The sequence below is a fragment of the Mesoplodon mirus genome (genome assembly GCF_964341445.2).
Source record: "Mesoplodon mirus genome assembly, chromosome: 6".
Taxonomy (NCBI): Eukaryota; Metazoa; Chordata; class Mammalia; order Artiodactyla; family Ziphiidae; genus Mesoplodon; species Mesoplodon mirus.
In genome coordinates, this window is record NC_138982.1 from 45,423,126 (window position 1) to 45,443,226 (window position 20,101).

Below are 20,101 nucleotides of genomic sequence, written 5' to 3' on the forward strand. Positions count from 1 at the left end.
ACAATTTGAAAAAGCTCACAGATGAAACATGTAGCCTAGAAATATGAAAACACTTAAGAAAAAGATATGTCATGAATGCATAAAAGTATATATAGATAGATACTAGTCTATCCTAACACAGGCATAAGGTGAGTGATATTTAATATAAGAATAATGTGTTCATTTTCTTACTGTTTTATTATTTTGCTTTCAAAGAATTACATTACCATGCAGTATGCCTCTCTCTCTAAATGGAGAAACAGCCTATCATCACAGATAAGTGTTTTTTTTTTTTAAAAAACAATGTTTCTAATACTACATTATGAATATAACAGTAATATTCTATGCCATAAAAATTTTATGATTCATTCATTAGTGTATAGGTTGGGCTACCATGAAGCAATCATAATGATTACATTAAGCTTCCATAAAGCAGTCATGTTGCTGCTTCTTCATTATCAATACATGAATTGTTATACCTGTATAAATATGAATTTCTTTTTCACATTATCTTTTCATTTTTGATGTCCAGTGTTAGTAATATAGATAACATCTACCATGTTTTGTATCATATAAGACAATATTGATGTAGGTACTGACGATGATTCATCTTGCAAACAGATGTAAACGTAGGGTATTGATAAATACAGTACAGTACTGTACCAATATTTTTTCTTCCTTATGATTTCCTTAATAACATTTTCTTTTCTCTAGCTTACTTTACTGTAAGAATACAGCATATAATACATATAATACACAAAATATGTGTTAATTGACGGTTTATGTTATAGGTAAGGCTTCCTGTCAACAATAGGCTATTAGTAGTTAAGTTTTGGGGGAGTCAAAAGTTATATGTGGATTTTTGATTGTGTGGAGTTTGGTGTTCCGAGCCCCCATGTTATTCAAGGGTCAGTTGTACTATTTTTCATTTTTATGAAAATATGTAAGATCCTTTTGAAACTTATTTTATTCAACATTGTTTTTTGAGATTGATCCATGTTGATACAAGCAGGTCTATAATGCACTGATGAATTTTATTACAATGAATGAACAGTCAGCAAAGTTCACTCATCCATTTTCCTCTTAATAGAACTTTAGAGGAAAGCTATTTACTTTTTTTCTTTTAAAATAGTGATGCAATTAATATTTTAATAGTTGATTTCAGCAATATGAAGAAAATGTGTCTAGATCTCTCCCTCCCCCTATCCTTCCCTCCTTTCTCTTTCTCTCAGTTTCAACAAAAACCACACAAATTATTTCAAAACAGCTGAATGGGAAGGAAAGGAGAATCCAAACAATAACTAAAGAGAACCTTGATGGGCTTGAAGACCTCCCTGGGCTGCCAAGAAAATGAGCAAAGATGTCTCTGAGGCTCAAAGCAGACACATGGGATTGCAAGACTAACATTCTCAAAGGAGGGAGGAAACAAAGACTACTACTATTTGGAGTAGAAATATCCCTAGGAAACTCATTCTAAAATAGGAGAAAATTCTAAGGTACTAGCCAGATCAAAGTTCCACTTGTTTGAGCTCTTTAGAGACATAATTTTGAGACACAAAACAGGTTGATTCAAAACACCTTCTGACAACTCCCAGGAAGTTGTCTTGTTCCACTGAGAACAGGGGAGAGCACAGACACTAGTTCTAGCACCAGAAAACCAGCAGTACTACAGACCAACACCAGAGGGAGGAAAAGATCACAAACTCCTGAAAAAGAAACTAATTGGGAAGGTACATACATACAAGCTCGGAGAAGATGCCTCTTCATACAATGTTTGAGAGGCTCCCAGAATCTTTAGTAGAGCTGATTGGTGAAGGTCTTCCCCTTATGAAGCCAGTCTAAAGAACTGGGAGAAGGGGAATTCCCTGGTGGCGCAGTGGTTGAGAGTCCACCTGCCGATGCAGGGGACACGGGTTCGTGCCCTGGACCGGGAGGATCCCACGTGCCGTGGAGCGGCTGGGCCCGTGAGCCATGGCCGCTGGGCCTGAGCATCTGGAGCCTGTGCTCTGCGACAGGAGAGGCCGCAACAGTGAGAGGCCCGCGTACCACAAAAAAACAAAAAAACAAAAAAAACAAAAACTGGGAGAGGTAGCGTTTTTTTTCAAACGTGCAAATCCCAGCAAAAAATAACAAGGCATACGACGAAATGGGGAAACATGGCTCAATCAAAGGAACAAAATAAATCTCCAGAAACTGACTCTAAGGAAATGGAGGTTCATGAATTACCTGACAAATAATGAAAACAATCATCTTAAAGATGCTCAATGTACCGTGTTCAAGAGAACACAGACAACTAAAGAAAATCAGGAAAATGATGCACAAACAAAATGAGACTATCAACAAAGATAAAGTGTAAAAAAGAAACAACTTCTGGTGCTGAAGAATACAAATGGGAAAATTCATAAATATGTGGAAATTAAACAACACATCATGAACAACCAATGCATTAAAGAAGAAAACACATGGGAAATTAGATAATATCTTGAGACAAATGAAAATGAAAACACAACATATCAAAACTTATGGGATGCAGTGAAGGCAGTACTAAGAGGGGAGTTTGTAGTGGTAAATGCCTACATTAAAAAAAGAAGAGAGATCTCAAATCCACAAGCTAATTTTATATCTCAAAGAACTAGAAAAAGAAGAACAAACTAAACTCAATTAGCAGAAGAAAGGAAATAACAAATATTAGTGCAGCATTAAAAAAATAGAGACTAGAAAAAAAAATCAATGAACCTAATAGCTGGTTTTTTGTAAAGATCAACAACATTGACAACTCTTAGCTAGACTAAGAAAAAAAGACTCAAATAACAAAAATATGACATGAAAGAAGAGACATTACAACTGAAACCACAAAAACAAAAAGAATCCAAAGAGTCTGCTATGAACAATTATACATCAACATATTGGATAATCTAGAAGAAATAGATATTTTTCTAGAAATATACAACATACCAAGACTGAATCATGAAGAAACAGAAAATCTGAACAGACCTACAACTAGTAAGGAGATTGAATCACGAATCATAAACCCCCTGACAGAGAAAAGCCCAGAACCAGATGGCTTCCCTGGAGAATTTTACCAAACATTTAAAGAAGAATTAACACCAATCCTTCTCAAACTCTTCCAAAAAACTGAAGAGGAGGGAACACTTCCAAACTCATTTTATGAGGCCAGCATTACCTTGATACTATTGATAAAATGAGATAAGATACTACAAGAAAACTACACACCAATATCCCTGATGAATACTGATGAAAAAATCCTCAACATAATACCAGCAAACCAAATTCAACAACACATTAAAAGGATTATACACCATGACCAAATGGGATTTATTCCTGGAATGCAAAAATGGTTCAACATATAAAAATCAATTGATGTAATACACCTCATTAACAGAATTAAGAACAAAATCCACGTGATCATCTTAATTGATGCAGAAAAAGCATTTGACAAAATTAAAACCTTTTCATGATAAAAAAAGTCCAAAAAATTAGAAGGAAATCATCTCAACATAATAATGGCCATATATAAAAAGTCCACAGGTCCACAGACATAGAAAATAAACTTATGGTTATCAAAGGGGAAGTGGTGGTGGTGGGGGGATAAATTAGGAGTTTGGGATTAACATATACATACTACTATATATAAAATAAGACCTACTGTATAGCACAGGGAACTATACTCAATATTTTTTAATAACCTGTTAGGGAAAAGAATCTGAAAAAGAACATATATATATCTGAATCACTTTGCTGTACACCTGAAACCAACACAACATTGTAAATCAACTATACATCAATTTAAAAAAAAGGCCATAACTAACACATAGTCAGTGGTGAAAACTGAAAGCTTTCCCTTTATGATCAGAAACAAGGCAAGGATGCCCACTCTTGCCATTTCTGTTCAACATAGTGCTGGAAGTCCTCATCATAGCAGTTAGGTAAGAAAAATAAATAAAATGTATCTAAATTGGAAAGGAAGAAGTAAAATTATCCCTGTTCACAGAAAACATGATCTTATACATAGAAAACACTAAAGATTCCAAAAAAAACCCCTACTAGAACTAATAAATGAACTCAGTGAAGTTGCAGAATACAAAATCAACACATAGAAATCACTAACAATGAACAATCTAAAAAGGAAATTAAATAATCTGATTTACAGTAGCATCTAAAAGAATAAAATACTTAGGAACAAACTTAATCAATGAGGCAAAAGACATACACTGAAAACTGCAAAACATTGCTGAAAGAAATTAAAGAAGACACAAGTAAGTGGAAAGACATCCTGTGTTCAGGGAGTGGAAGATTTAATATTGTTAAGATGTCCATACTGCCCACAACAATCTACAAATTAATATAACACCTATCAAAATTCCAATGGCATTTTTTTGCAGAAATAGAAAAAAATCCTAAAATTCATATGGAATCTCAAAGGACCCTGAATAATCAAAATAATCTTGGAAAAGAAAATCAAAGCTCAAGGCCTCACACTTCCTGACTTCAAAACACATTACAAAGCTACATTATTCAAAATAGTATGGTACTGGCATAACAGACATAGAGACCAATGGAACAAAATAGAAAACTGAGAAATAAACACTCACTATGATCAAATTATCTTCAACAAGGGAGCCAAGGCTAAACAGTGGTTAAAGATAGTCTCTTCAACCAACAGTATAGGGAAAACTGGATATCCACATGCAAAAGAATGCAGCTGGACCCTTAACCTTATACCATATATAAATATTAACTCAAAATGGATTAAATACCTAAACATAAGACGTAAAACTATAAAACTTATAGAAAAAACAAAAGAAAAAGTCATGACATTTGATTTGGCAATGATTTTCTGGATATGACACCAAAAGTACAGGCAACAGAAGCAAACAGACAAAATGAGACCACATCAAACTTAAAAACTTCTGTGTAGCAAAGGAAACAATCAACAGAGTGAAAAGGCAACCTACAGAATGGGAGAAAATATTTGCAAACCATATAACTGATAAGGGGTTAATATCCAGAACATATAAAGAATTCCTACAACAAAATAATCCAATTAAAAAATGGGCAAGGTTTGGAATAGACATTTCTCCAAAGAAGATATACAAATGGCCAATAAGCATATGAAAAGATACTCAAATTTACTATCAGTGAAATGCAAATCAGAACGAGATATTACCTCACATCAGTTAGGATGGACACTATCCCCCTTGCCAAAAAAAAAACCCAAAAGCCAAAACCCCAAAACCCCCCAAAGAGAAAATATCAGGTGTTAGTATGTGGAGAAACTGGAACCCATGTGCACTATTAGTGGGAATGATGTAAAATAGTACCACCACTCTGGAAAACAGTATGGAAGTGCCTCATAAAATTAAATATAGAACTACCACATGATCCAGCAATCCCACTTCTGGGTATATAGCCAGAAGAACAGAAAACAGGATCTTGAAGGGATATTTGCACTTCCATGTTCATTGCAATATTATTCACATTAGCCAAGAGGGGGAAGGAAGCTAAATGTCCATCAATATAGATAAATGGGTATAGAAAATGTGGTATATACATACAATGGAATATTATTCAGCCTTTTAAAAAGAAGGAAGTTCTGTCATATGCTACAACATGGATAAATCTGGAGGACATTGTACTAGTGAAATAAGCCAGTTCACCAAAAAGTAAATACAGGATGATTCCACTTATATGAGGTATCTAGAGTAGTAAAACTCTTAGAAACATAAAGTAGAATGGAGCTGCCAGGGGTTAGGGGGAAGAAGAAAAGAGGAGTTGTTCAATGGGTACAGGGTTTCAGTTTTGCAAGATGAAAAAGTTCTGGAGATGTGCTGCACAGTGTGCATATAGGTAATACTACTGTACACTTTAAACGGTTAAGATGTTGCATGGGGGGCAACAGAGACACAGATACACATAAGGAAGACAACCATGTGAAGATGGAGATTAGAGCTATGCTGTCACAAAGCAAGCAACACCAAGAATTGTCAGCAAATACCAGAAGTTAAGAGAAAGGCATGGAAATAAACTATACTCCAATATAAAATAAAATTTTAAAAATAATAAAAATATCCAATACCGATTTTTAAAAGAGAGAGAAAGGGATGCAGCAGATTCTTCAGAGAGAGCATGGCCCTTCCAACTCCTCGATTTTGGACTTCTAGCATCCAGAACTGTGATAGAATTGCTGGTGTTTTAACTCATTCTAGTTAGTGGCACTTATTGTTTTGGCAGTCTAAGGAAATTAATACAAGGGACCCATAGAAAAGAGGTTGAAGTGAGTGCAGACCCCCCTGTGTCTGGGGCTCCCAGTTATTCTGAACTGTTATTCTAGCCCCATATTCAGACTTCAAGAATTCATTAAAATTTTAGCTGTTCTCTTCTTATCCCATTTTACGGTGGTTGCTGCTTCCTCCCATGCTCTGCGAAAGGCAAAACAGTTCCTGTGTCCCATCTCTTCTCAGAAGGGCTTGTCTTTGGAATTTCAGTTCACCTGATTGCCTTGTGGACTCAACTCTCTCATGGGCTCAAGAAAAGTTATGACTTTGTGGATTATCAGGCTTTTTCTCACATTAGAGTGGGAGAAATGTCCTCTTGCAACTTTCTACATCTTAAACAGAAGCAAAACTCTCCTCCTATAGTTAATATGAACTTTTTTAGATTTAAGAGATTTTTAATTTCTGTATACACTACAAATGGTTTTTTATCTAAAATCATGTCCAGAAAGCACTTTGCTTTGTTTATTTGCTCTGTTTATTAATACTTCTAATTTTTGGCATAAATTATGTGTACTAAGAAAATGTTATCATTTTAATATTCAGTGCTTGTTAAACTATATCTAAACAACTTGATTTCACAAATCTTTATCTTGGTATTCGTTTCCATTTTTGTCTTCATTCCATATATGAATGTGCAATACATATACTAGTGCTTTTTCCTCTGAATTGGATCCATGCTAATTTCTGATTCATGGTTTAGGTTTTCATTTTTCAAAATAATCCTCTTAATACTGATGTACCTAATTTTGGTTTTCAATCTTGCTACTTATATTTTGATCTGTCTGTACTAATACCACATGGTTACAAGGGCAGTTGTATTATAGCACATAAAACTTTGGAAGTCAGTCTTTTCTTCTCGTGCTTTCTTCAGTGATTTTTTAATTTATATGTGCTCTCTAATTTTCTCCAATTAAACTAGCTACCATTTTAAATACATCTATGTTTACATACTATGGCAAGTTCAGAAAAAGATACTACCACTATATTGACTATATTTACCTGACCCATTCAAGAGTAATTTACTTAATTCAACCTGTTGAAAGCATTATTTCTTAATTGCACATTGACAGCATACCTGAAAATATCAAGTGTTTGATAAATAGTAATCAAATGAGTATAAATATATACTGACATTTTGAGAAAGTCTCAGCTTAAATGGGATTTTTCCCATTATGTCAAAACTACTTTGATTTCTGTATAAATAATACCTTTAATTATTTTATATTCAGCCACATTAAGACAAATAAACAATATTATATTCAACTATTTAAGACACTTAAGCAATTCTATACATGATTCATTCATTCATTCATTCAACAAATATTTATTTAGTACGTTCTGTGAGCCAGGCCCTGTTCTAGGCACTAGAGTTACAGCAGAGAACAAAAAAGACAAAGCAAATCACTCTGCTCTCATGCAGCTTACATTCTAGAGCTGGAAGAAAGAAATAGACAAGATAAATAAGGAAAATACATGGAATGCTATATAGTGAGACGGAGAAAAAGAAAGCAAGAAAAGGGATTAAGAAGTATGTGTGTGGTGGCCAGGAGGGAGAGTTGGGAGTTAGGTAGTGGAGCTAGTGAAGATCTCACTGAGGAAGTGACCTCTGAGTCAAATCCTGAAGGAGGTGAGGGAAGTGCCACATGGTTTGTGGAAGATCATTCCAAGCACAGGGAACAGCACCAGAAAAATCCCTAAAACAGAGAGAAGGCTGAAGCAGGTTACCTGGTGAAGAGTAGTAGCAGGTCAGGTCAAAGAAGTAAAGGGTTTTTATTAGTAAGATAGGAAGCTACTGGAGTTTTGAGCAGAGTGACTTGATGTTATTTCTGTTTAACAGGATCACTTTGGCTGCTGTGTTAATAGGTTGAAAGGGGCAAGGGTAGAAGAAAAAAGATAAGTTAGGAGGTAGTGGTAGAGGTGACTGGACTCTGCCTGTATGTTTAGGGTAGAGTCAACAGGACTTTCTATAGGATCAGATGGTAGGTATGAGAGAAACAGAGGAGTCAAGGATAACTCCAAGGCTGAGAAGCAGGAATGATCTGATTGTCTGTTACCAAGATAAAAAAAACTAAAAAGAAGTTTGATGGGAAGGAAGATTAGGTGTTCACTTCTGAACATGTTAAGTTTGAGATGAATGTTAGACATACAAATGGAAATGTTAAGTTGACAGATGTATATACAAGTCTGGAGTTCAGAGGAGAGGTCCAAGCTGGAGATTAAAAATTTTTTAGTAATTACAGTATTAAAACTGTGAGAGTAGATAAGAGAAATGGGTCTAGGTAGAAAAGAGATAAGGTCCTAGGATTGAGCTTTAAGGCACTCCAGTGTTTAGAGGTCAAGAAAATGAGAAGAAACCAACAAAGGAGACTAGAAGGAATAGTCAGAGAAGTAGGAGGAAAGCCTGAAGGGTGTGATATACTGGAGGCCGAGTAAAGAGAATGTGTCCAGGAAAAGATAAGTGATTATCTAGGTCAAGGCTGTACAATTATTTAATGACCACACATCCAACTTAGTACATATGTACAAATTTCTGAATAATCTTAATATTCTAACCTCTATATTCATTAATGATATTGGATAAAAATCTCATTGACAATCAGGATTTATTTACTAAACAGTACATAAAATATTACAATAGAATATATCAGCATACATGTGTATATGTATGAAGATATATTTTAAATTTATTTTTCAATCTAGAACAGCATTTCCTGAAACTCTATTCCAAGGGTTATTAAGATTTTATGAGCCAAAAAGAGTTCTGGCCACACATAGGTTTGGAAAATGCTTATTTGCATTATAAATTTCCAGAAAAATGTGATATTTTCCAAACTTATATCATTATAGAACCCTTTTGGTTTACGAAGTCCCTTTTAGCTGTATCAGCTATTCTGAGTAACACAGTTTGAGAAATATCAAGTTAAAAGCCTGGACAATTTTTTTTGTCCTCACTGTAGCAAAATTTGTGTCAGCAAAGTTGTTGGGGGATATTTTCTTTCTGCCACTTCAGCACTTTTAATGAAAACAAGAGCTCTCTGCTTCTATAACACTTATGCTAGAAGATATGATGACCTTTGCTTTATTTTTACCCTGATAGTTCTGTCTGTTCTCAGGTTTTCTACTGTTACTCATAAAATGCCAAAATGAAGAGTTGCTTGATTTCTTTAAAAATAAAGTTCCATCAAATAAATAAAATGTGCAAAGCAAAATCAGTACATTTTAAATTAGAATAATGTATACTTATACACGGTTAGAAAAATGTATACTTATAGATTAAATATAACCCAATATGATCAATTAATCAGCAACATGTTATACAGAGCTTTTGGTAAAATTACTTTCCCTTTAGGCGAACTGTCCACCTTAATGGTTCTGTGGTGTTATTAGTTTCCCCATATTCTGACTTTGAAATGTGTGGAACATAAATGATTTTTTTTAAATCCATGTTTTCATCATTTCCCTAAAAGTCTAATGTTCATTTAGTTCCCATCCTTCAACCTGAAAAATGGGGCAGGGCAGAAGATTTGACTTTCAAAAGTACTGTTTATCTCCAGGTCAAAGATAGAAAGGAGAAAGGTACAAGCAAGAAAAAGTCAAATAAAAGCACATTTTGCCAGTGCAACCCCACTTAGCTAAATATTCTCTCCTTTTGCCTCAAAATGCCAGCTTTGTTTAATGAAGCACGGCGAAGTTTACTGGAAGGTCTGCAGTCCACCCCCACTCACATCCCCCACTTTATCTCTGGCCTGCACTATCTCCACAATTCTCAGTTTTGTTTTGTTTTCATTCATTTCATTTATTTGTTTTAAATGACAAAAAAAGACAAAACAGAATTCAGGAGGTATACTTCTCACGAACACAAACACATGTCTTGGGACTTCCCTGGCGGTCAAGGTGGTTAAGACTTCGCCTTCCAATGCAGGGGGTGCCAGTTAGATCCTTGGTCTGGGAGCTAAGATCCCACATGCCTCGCAGCCAAAAAATGAAAACATGAAACAGAAGCAATATTGTAACAAGTGCAATAAAGACTTTAAAAAAATGGTCCACATCAAAAAAAAAATCTTTAAAAAAAAAAAAGACATGTCTTACTGTATAATGTCCCATTTAACTTCACACATACAGAAGGTAGCTCTAATTTTGGTTACTATTGGGTTGGCCAAAAAGCTCATCTTACGGAAAAACACGAAAGAACTTTTTGGCCAACCCAATATATCGGTGAAAGATTTCTTGAAGTCTAATTCACCTACTTAACTCCCAATCCTCCACCCCAATTCAGAGGTTGACTGTATAAAAACTTTTTTTTCCCCTAGTTTTATGGAGATATAACCTTAGTTTAAAGTATACAACACAATAATCTGATCACAATAATTTGATATATGCATATATCACAAAAAGAAAAACCTAACTCTAAGCCTCCAATTATCTATCTTAAAAGGAAGCCACAACCACTGGAATCTCATACTACCTCATGAGTAGGAGAAATTAGAGTAATTGATCTCCTCGTTGGTATCTTTGACAGCAAACTTTCAAAAATATCCAATTACTAACTTTGAATCAACCTTGGAAATGTCCTAAACACAACAGAAGCAGAGGCTGACAGCTATGACTGTCATCTCTCAGACACAGCAGAAGCTTTATTATGGATAGACTGTGTACATTTTATACCAGTAGGAAATTTCCTAATACAGAAAGCAAGTTTTTTCTATAAGAGTAATCTCACAAGTTCTTACAGTTAAACCAAATAGGTTTTCTGGGTCCCTACATAAGACTCAAATGTCTGTGACCTGTGCCACAGGACAAAGTTCATGATTCAAGTCCAATTATCATTTCTGAGCAAGCTAACTCTTTAACTAGTCAGACTTACAATCTGCCTTTATAGTCACTATGGAGGCCCTTCTATACATTAACTTTACCCAGTTTAATGTTACTATTACATTCACTTTGTTTTCTTCTCTTTATATGTCTTCATCCCTCTGCACTATACGCATTTTTAGAAGCTACTTCAAATATTTAGAACAAAGCAAGTTATAAATAAATTTAATTAACTCATCTTTTACAGTCGTTTAAAAATATTAGGTCCCCATAATTCGGTTTATAGGACTCATTGTCCCAAATGTGCACCTCTGTGAATACAAGTTAAATTCATTCACCTAATAAATATGTTCTAAGCACTTACGTGTGTCAGGCACTGTGCTAGGTGCTGGAAAAAACACTGGTGAATAGGATGTCAGTCAGAGATAAGTACCATGGAGACAAGTAAAGCAGAGAAGGGGAATAGGGATGCCATGGGGGGAGGGGGGGAGGTTACAGTTTTAAATAAGATGTCAGAGAGAGGCTTACTGAGAAGGTGACATATCATGACCTGAAGGATCTGAAGATGAGGGATTAAACCACATAGATATCTGCCACATAGATATCTAACACAAGAGCATTCCAGGCAGAGAAGCAAAGTTTCTGAAGCAGAAGAAAGCTTTCTTTCTGAGGATCAGCTAGAAGACCAGGGTGGCTGGGACTGACTGTTAGGAGATGACAGAGAACTAATACAATATTTACGTTTACCACGTGGGATGCATTGTGAAATTTTCTGTTCTATGTACTTTCGTTTAAAAAAAAATGCTGGTTACAACTTAGTCAAGCACTAAAGAATTAGTTCTTCCCCAATGAATTGTAATGTGCAACCCTTGGAAGAAGAAGCCATTACCTATTGTTCATGGATACTGTAAAAGTCACCTATTCCTAACTAATGCTATCACCAAAACAGTGGATATCTGTTTTTAGGGAAACAGTTGAATAAGTTAATGCCAGTGGCTTATTTAATCTTTTTTTTTTTTTTTTGCGGTACACGGGCCTCTCACTACTGTGGCCTCTCCTGTTGCGGAGCACAGGCTCTGACACGCAGGCTCAGCGGCCATGGCCCACGGGCCCAGCCGCTCTGCGGCACGTGGGATCCTCCCGGACCGGGGCATGAACCCACGTCCTCTGCATCTGCAAGCGGACTCTCAACCGCTGCGCCACCAGGGAAGCCCGGCATATTTAATCTTAAATCATTAAAGATAATTTAGGTACTCAGAGAAAGATAAATTGGCATTTTCTCTTCTAGCGACCATCAAACTCCTAGTCACGCTAACTATATTCTCTGGAACCTATCTCCACTGAGTCCTCAAACAATGCTAAACTAAGCAGAAGTTTGTTTTTATTAGTCCAGAAAGATAAAAGTAAAAAAAAAAAAAATTTAAAGGGAAAACATTTAATACCATCTTTCTACTAGTATGAGGTTAAACCAACCTTAAATGCTATAACAGTCTGGGTGTGAGAGTAGATGGTATTAGAATATTAAATAAAATACCCTTAGGGCCTATAGGTTTTCTCTGTGCTATGAACTAAAGAATAGTTAATTAATTAGACCAAAGTCAAACTGATATTAACCGTTCATTCCTTTGTCACAAGTAGCAGTATGAAGTGAAGAGAAACACTGAGTCTCCTTAGAATCCAAATGCATGGAAAGGGATTAATACTGAAACGATACTCCTAGATCAGTGACTGCAACTCAAAGGGAAAAATGCGTTTTATTTAATGACCAAGTACACAAATACAGACACACACATTTATATATATATATGTATACCTATGTGTGTGTATATATATATGACTAAAACGATATTTACTCTTACCATTTGGGATGAATTGTAAAATTTTCTATTCTATGTACTTTCATTAAAAAAAAATGCTGGTCGCAACTTAGTAAACAAATTTTGCAAACCAGGTGTATGTTATAACACATAACTGCTCTATAGCGTTATCAATACTAACTTATAATTTTAGGGAAATTTATAGTCTTCCTCCCTCTTAGAATCAGCCCACTGGAGTATTCTATGTACTCAAAGAAAACAAAAATTAACATAGCCTTGTTAACATGTATCCAGCCTGGACAGGTACACCCTTTCATTCTACTTAAATCACCTACCTTCCTAGGCCCAAGAGCTGAGAGAATAAGAACCATTAACTTTTAGGTTGAGGGTTCTTTTCCCTAAACCATGTAGCCTCTGAGAGCATAATCTGACCTTAAATATTTTTACCACTTCATCCTCATTTTCTTAGTGTTGACTGAAGTTTTTATAAGATACAACAAAAGACCTGATTCTAAACTTATCATGCCAAGTTTACGCTTCTCTACCAATGAAAACTTATGGCCACAGGACATACATTCTTTTGGAAAGCACTGATTTCTTGGCTGTAGTCTAAAGGAACATAAGCAGTATGAAAGAACCTAAAGGCCAAGGAAATTGAAATCAGAGAAAAGGATATAAAATGGAATGTATTAATGGATTTTAGTCCCTTTAAGCTTTTTTTTTGTGAGAGGGTTCAAAGGAGAGCTTAATACGGATGAGACTTGAGGCTTTTGAAGAGGATCTAAGTCTTGATGAAGTTATTCAAACTCAAATCTTGAATGCATAATCATGGTAGGCCCCAGGGTCTTCAAAAACTTGTACTGGATGCTTTAAAAGAAAACACAAGAAAATTCTACTAGCAAGTCTAATAAAAGTTTTTAAGGGTTTTGAAAAGCTATAACTCTTTGATCAGTAATTAATCAGATCACTAGATACTATGCTGAAAGAACAAAAGAAAACAAAAAGAAATAAAGAAGAAAAGGAAAGATTTTAAAAAGACATAGTGTACAGAATGGCTAAATATGTTCATTGGTTTATCACTTTGATTAATATTCTTCACTTCAAATTGCAACTGAATTTAAAGTTCTTACAGAACCACCATGGGCTGTAGTCAGATAAACTGATCTAATGATAATTTCCTGAATCTCTTTCACTGCTATTCATGATATTTGATTGTCTTAAAGGGCTTTTGATTTCTGAAAGCATGGCCAAATTATTTGTTGGATGAGACAGCATAGAATGAAGTTGATTTTGTGGGGTAGAGAAAGAAGCTAAATTAGGAATATCATGGTTTGAAAATATTTAAACAGGGAGAAAAATTAACAAAGCCTTAGAATGGAAAAAGTCAGACCACTTTGCAAGCTCAAATGAAAAATATACAGTAAATCTCACTGACTATTTGTGCTCATTCTAACTTGTTTCTTTTACTTTATCTGCTCCCATAAACCTGTTTTTTTTCCAAGAAAAAACTAAGCTTTTAAAAATTAATAATAATAATAGCAATTTATATTTACTGAGTCTATATTTTGTGCCAGGCACTACTCTAAGCACTTTAGGTAGATTAATTCATTCATCCTCAAAACAATCCCATGAATTAGATATTACTATTATCCCCAATTTATACATGAAGATACCAAGGTACAGAGAAGTTAAACAATTTCAGGTAGTTTACCTCGCTAGTAAAGAGTGGAGTCAGGATTCAAACTCAGGCCCTCCAGCTCCACAGCACCAAACTACACCCACTATTCTACAAAACTGGTTTCATTACACAAAATTTTCCAGAACTAGGGCTTTCTTTAAATCAGCATTGTGCCATATCACAATCGTTCACTGCATATTCTGATTAGAAAGTGTAGTGATTAATTTAAGTTTCCCAACAGTAGTAATGTAGTATCAGTTTCAGATGTCACTACTCAGAAGTGACATCCTATAGGAATATCAAAGCAGTTTAAAAATAAAGCATGCCACTTAAATATTAATAGTGGTAGAGGATTATAGATGACTTTACTCCTTTTGGGGGGGATATACACATATATTTTTTCTATATCCTATTTTTTGTAAAGTGGACATGGATTACTTATACAATTTTTTAAAAAGTTTTTTTAAGCATGTCATCACCATTATTTGCATTAATATATACAATAAACTTATTAGATAAGTTTGTTTTTGCTCTATTTGAAGAGAAAAAAAATTCAGGGTAGAGTAGGCTTTATGGTAATATGAAATAATAATAGCTATTATTTAATTAACACCTAATATAGGCAAATCTTTTACATACTCTTCAGTAAATTCCTATTTTATAGATAAAGAGATTGAGGCTTAGGATGAATAATAAACTTAATTAATAAAAACAGCTAGTAGATATTGGAGCCCAGATTCAAATCTGTGTTTACTGTTCTAGCGTCCTTGCTCTTTCCACTGTACAATGCATGTACCCTCTCCAAATGCCAAAATAATCTGTCTTTTGTTATTAAACACACGGAAGAAATCTCTATAATTTAGGTATTCTTAAATAGAAAATACTGAACATAAATTATTTAAGTTATCATTTTGAATATCCATGACCACAGAGGTGTTCTCATCTAATCAAAAGAGCTCCAGGGCTTCCCTGGTGGCGCAGTGGTTGGGAGTCCGCCTGCTGATGCAGGGGACACGGGTTCGTGGCCTGGTCCGGGAAGATCCCACGTGCCACGGAGTGGCTGGGCCCGTGAGCCATGGCCGCTGAGCCTGCGTGTCCGGAGCCTGTGCTCCGCAACAGGAGAGGCCACAACAGTGAGAGGCCCGCGTACCGCAAAAAAAAAACAAAAAAAAACAACAAAAAAAGAGCTCCAGGTGCTACAATTTTAAAATTAGTTGGTAGGCTTTCTGACTTCCTTCTTGTCCATACTTGTCAATGTGCCTGCCTCTAATGGGAGCACTTAGCCCACTCAGAATTTGTTGCTTCTAGTACACTGTGGAGTTAGATACCAGTTAATTAAGCATGTTAGAACTGTGTCTAAATGTAAATAAACAGAGTAAGGACCTGAGAAAGGCATATAGATTTTGTGTCTTATAATTTGGGAGCTCAGGTAGTTCTATTTCCTGGTTATAAGTAACCTGAAGCTGGTGGGTGAATGACCGGTAGATAAGTTAGCTCTCAGTATTTAAATACAGGGATAACAGAATGTATACACATACTATAATAAACAACTTTATTGCACTATAAATTTTTTTTCAGATTTAAAAGATACCTTAATAATAATCTGGTACAATCTCCCATACAATGAGAAATACCCTCTACAACATTCCCAATGCTCAAACTCTGATTAAGTGACCCTAATGACTTGGAGTTCACTGCCTCTTGACACAATCTGCTCCACTGTTGACTAGTTCTATCTATACCTTCTCTCATTTAGAACTAATTTTGGCCTCAAATACCAGAGAACAAGTGTACTCCCTATGGAGTTTCTCCAACTCTTCCAAAGTCTTCTATTTTCTGAACAAAGTAGTCCCAGTGCCCTCAACCTAGAACATCACAGTTGTCCCTTTATATAATTACAAAATTGATTAAAAACAATTATCTTGTTCTTCAAGGTTTCTCTAATAATTAATATACAAAAACTGATTGTTTTGTAGGTAATGGGTCTAGTTAATCCATCTTGGTCATACACAATTGGAATGCTAAGAAAAGCTTAGGGACCTAGCTCAATTCCAACTGAACAGCAATAACCTTTTCAGTTCTTCCTTCTTTTCCCCCCACCCAAAACAATGCCACAAAACAGAATCTTAAAAAATACCCTTAACCATATCTTGCATGTTACTAGATTTTAACTTTCTCATTCTCAGGCTTTTGTCTACCTTTACATCACTTGGACCCTGTGAATGATCTTAAAACTTCCAAAATTTTTCAAGCTGTTCTAACTATTATGAATTACCCCATAACAGACCTAGCTCTGAGGCCTTAAACTTCTGATTTTTTTTTCTCTTGCATTAGCTGGATATCTTCTTCTGCGGAATTTGTAGTTTTCACATAAAATGTATGTGAAAAAAAAATATATATGTATTAAAAATATGTGAAATAATATATATACACGTTTTAATATATACTGTATTATACATCTTTGTACATACACAAACACAGGCATCTTCCCAATTCTATGTTCTCTACATATAACTTACATTCATCTATAAGTCACCTTTACCATATTCATCTTGACTTAGGAAAACACGGTCTACCCTTGGATTCAATTCGTTGCTATCCATTCTCTTAGCAAGAATAAGAAGTCCCACTCTAGGCATCCTGCTCACTGGTTTCCCCCTGGTGGCCAGTAGTGATTAGTCCCACAGATCTCAAGAAGCAAAGCATCATTTAATAGAAATGATTATATGCAAAACAGTCTGCCAAAGTGTGGTATAAAACACCTGGCATACCATAACCTGTTTTATTCCATTAATCATGACTCAGCCCCTAGATTAGTGATCTTCATTTTGCTTTTAACAAGATATACATCATGTATTTTATATGATAGTAGTATCATATAGGTATGTATCTTACATAGCCTATTCTCAAGCAAGTTTCAAATAAAATCCCTCCACTAACAAAATGAAGATTATTATATCTTTAAATTTCTTGTATAATTCATTTTACTGACATACTACTGTTATTCCAAATTTCCCCCAATGAAAGTGTGGAGAGGGGGCTTCCCTGGTGGCGCAGTGGTTGAGAGTCCGCCTGCCGATGCAGGGGACACGGGTTCGTGCCCCGGTCCGGGAAGATCCCACATGCCGCGGAGCGGCTAGGCCCGTGAGCATGGTCGCTGAGCCTGCACGTCTGGAGCCTGTGCTCCGCAACAGGAGAGGCCACAACAGTGAGAGGCCCGCGTACCGCAAAAAAACAAACAAACAAAACAACAACAACAACAGAAAGTGTGGAGAGACAAAGACGGCTAGAGAAGTAAAAAGTCACCAGAAGTTTTTGCTGAGTTCCAAGGCAGATAATCAGCCAAAGTAATATTCTCAATACAGAATGAGATTATCCAAATATATCTAAATGATCTTTTTGGCTTCCTGATTTTATAACAGAGAGAACAAGCCATTCTTTGAAATGTCTTAGGCCAGTTCCAGACATCAAGAACAAAGTGAAATAATAACGATAAGATGTGTTTAAAGAGTAGAATCACTGAAGAGTAATTCAAATCAAATAAAGTCCATCCCATTCGGTAATAAGGAGAGGCTCAGAAGAACCATGCCAATGCAACACAAACATAGCTTGCAAACAAAGGTAACAACATCCATATCACCTGGGAAGGTCAGCCACATAGTATGAATTGTGTATGAGCACTGAATTCGGCAACACTAAGCACCTAATTTATTCACAAATTCTTACTATGAATAATAATCTAATGTCAAGGTTAAAAACCTATTAAAATATCACCAAACCTTTCATGCAGCTCTGAAATAAACTTAACTCATTTGTGCAACCCCACTCCTTCTGAACAGTGCAAATAATCATAAGGACAAAAGTTGTAAGGAATAATAGTGGGCTCCCATAATTAGCCTAAAGCCTTGCTGTTTGTTTCTTAGTATTATAAAAATAAAAACATGTCCATAGTAAAAAAAATCAATCCATCAGAAGGAGAATACAGAAAAAATATGAGTCTTCTTCCTACTCTAGACTTCTAGTTTCATTCCCTGGGGATACCTATGTCAGTAGTTCCTTATATAGATATGAAGAAATTTTACAAGTATATACAGAAATACATGCTTTTAAAAACACAAATGAAAACATACTATACATACCATTCTGCATTGTTTTTCTCAGTTAACAATGTATCTTAGAGATTTTTCCATATCTCCACCTACGGATCTACTTCATTCTAACAGCAGCAAATACTACATTATATGAAGGCATTTATTTAACCAGATGTCTGTTGAGGGATGTTTAGGTTATTTCTAGTTGTTGTTGTTGTTTTTTAATTTCAAATAATATGGTGATGAATATCTTTAAATACAAATTTTTGTGTGCAAGTGCAAATATATCTGAAAGATGAATTCCTAGAAGCACAGTCTATTTTTAGAAGTGAACAAATTCTAAACAAGAAGCCAGTTTATCTACAGAGGAGACCAGGAAAAACTATAAGTTTAATAATTAGTGATTAAAAGGTGCCTAATATTATTGCGAAGTTAGAAGTTAAAAGTTTTGAAAATTAAAAACTCCTCAACTAGGAAAGATAAAATAGAAGAAAGAGAGAACTTTTTCACCCCTGGGACAGAAAGATAAAAGGCCTGGAGAATGAATCATCTAAGATATTTTTTAAAAGAACAAAGAAGAAAAAATAAAAAATATATAGCATAAATAAGGTAGGATTAAAAAAAAAGATATTTAGGGGCCTCTTTTCTTGCTTTAACCTAAGGCATAAAATAAAATTGGCTAGATTTGGGACAAATACTATTACAGAGCCAAACCTGGATGTGAGATGACCTAATGACTGTTTGAGGTCCCATACCTACAGGGTTGATATACTCCACCAGGCTCTAAAATGTTGAAAGGAGATCTCCCCTCCACCCCCCAAAGAAAACAGAGCAATAATCTTCCAGGAATAAGATATCTTGTCAATCTCTTTAATTTCTGATCAATTTTACAGAGAAATAGTAACAATCGCCTCATATATACTGAACAAAGCTCAAACCTATTTGGAAGGTCCAGATGAAAGCATAATTTAAAAAGATTCAGCCTATATTTTCAATCACAATCCCACAATTTTCTAGACCAGTCCAGGGCTATTTCTCACCTAACATAAAACAGTTAAAAACTTACCTTTCCCAAAGTGCTAGGATTTGAATGCCAAAATACAATCTGATTCATGTTTTTGTCCATTAATGGTCCGTGGGTTTCTTTAAATGAAGTCCATGTTAGCGTCCACAGATATCAGAGTTCTGCAAAACTGAAAACCTCAAGAATGTCAATGCACATACCCAAGTTACCACTTGGATACCAATTTATGATGAATATCAGTTATAATTATTATGAATATAGGCATTTAGATGTGCAAAATCAGTGGACATGACATCGAACAGCACATTTAGGCAGCAAAATTAGACTTTATGACATTAGTATTAATACAAATCTAGAGGTACCAAATTTTTATGTATCCTAAAAGTGGCACCATAGTAAGAGCA

At 35.2% G+C, this 20,101-nt stretch overlaps 1 protein-coding gene and 1 pseudogene across 3 annotated transcripts in view; both read right to left on the reverse strand.

Moving 5' to 3' along the window:
* The window catches only part of LOC309806848 (nucleophosmin-like), a 42,832-nt pseudogene extending 23,007 nt beyond the window's left edge, over positions 1-19,825 (reverse strand). The window contains exon 1 of the transcript XR_014296180.1: positions 19,740-19,825. The product of XR_014296180.1 is annotated as a nucleophosmin-like (transcript). The remainder of the gene's footprint in view (positions 1-19,739) is intronic.
* Positions 1-19,828, reverse strand: part of MAP3K13 (mitogen-activated protein kinase kinase kinase 13) — a 177,590-nt gene extending 157,762 nt beyond the window's left edge. For both annotated transcript variants that reach the window (XM_082625819.1, XM_082625818.1), the window contains exon 1: positions 19,740-19,828. The gene's annotated coding sequence lies outside the window, so the exon portion shown is untranslated. The remainder of the gene's footprint in view (positions 1-19,739) is intronic.
* Between the last annotated feature and the right edge of the window lie 273 nt (positions 19,829-20,101).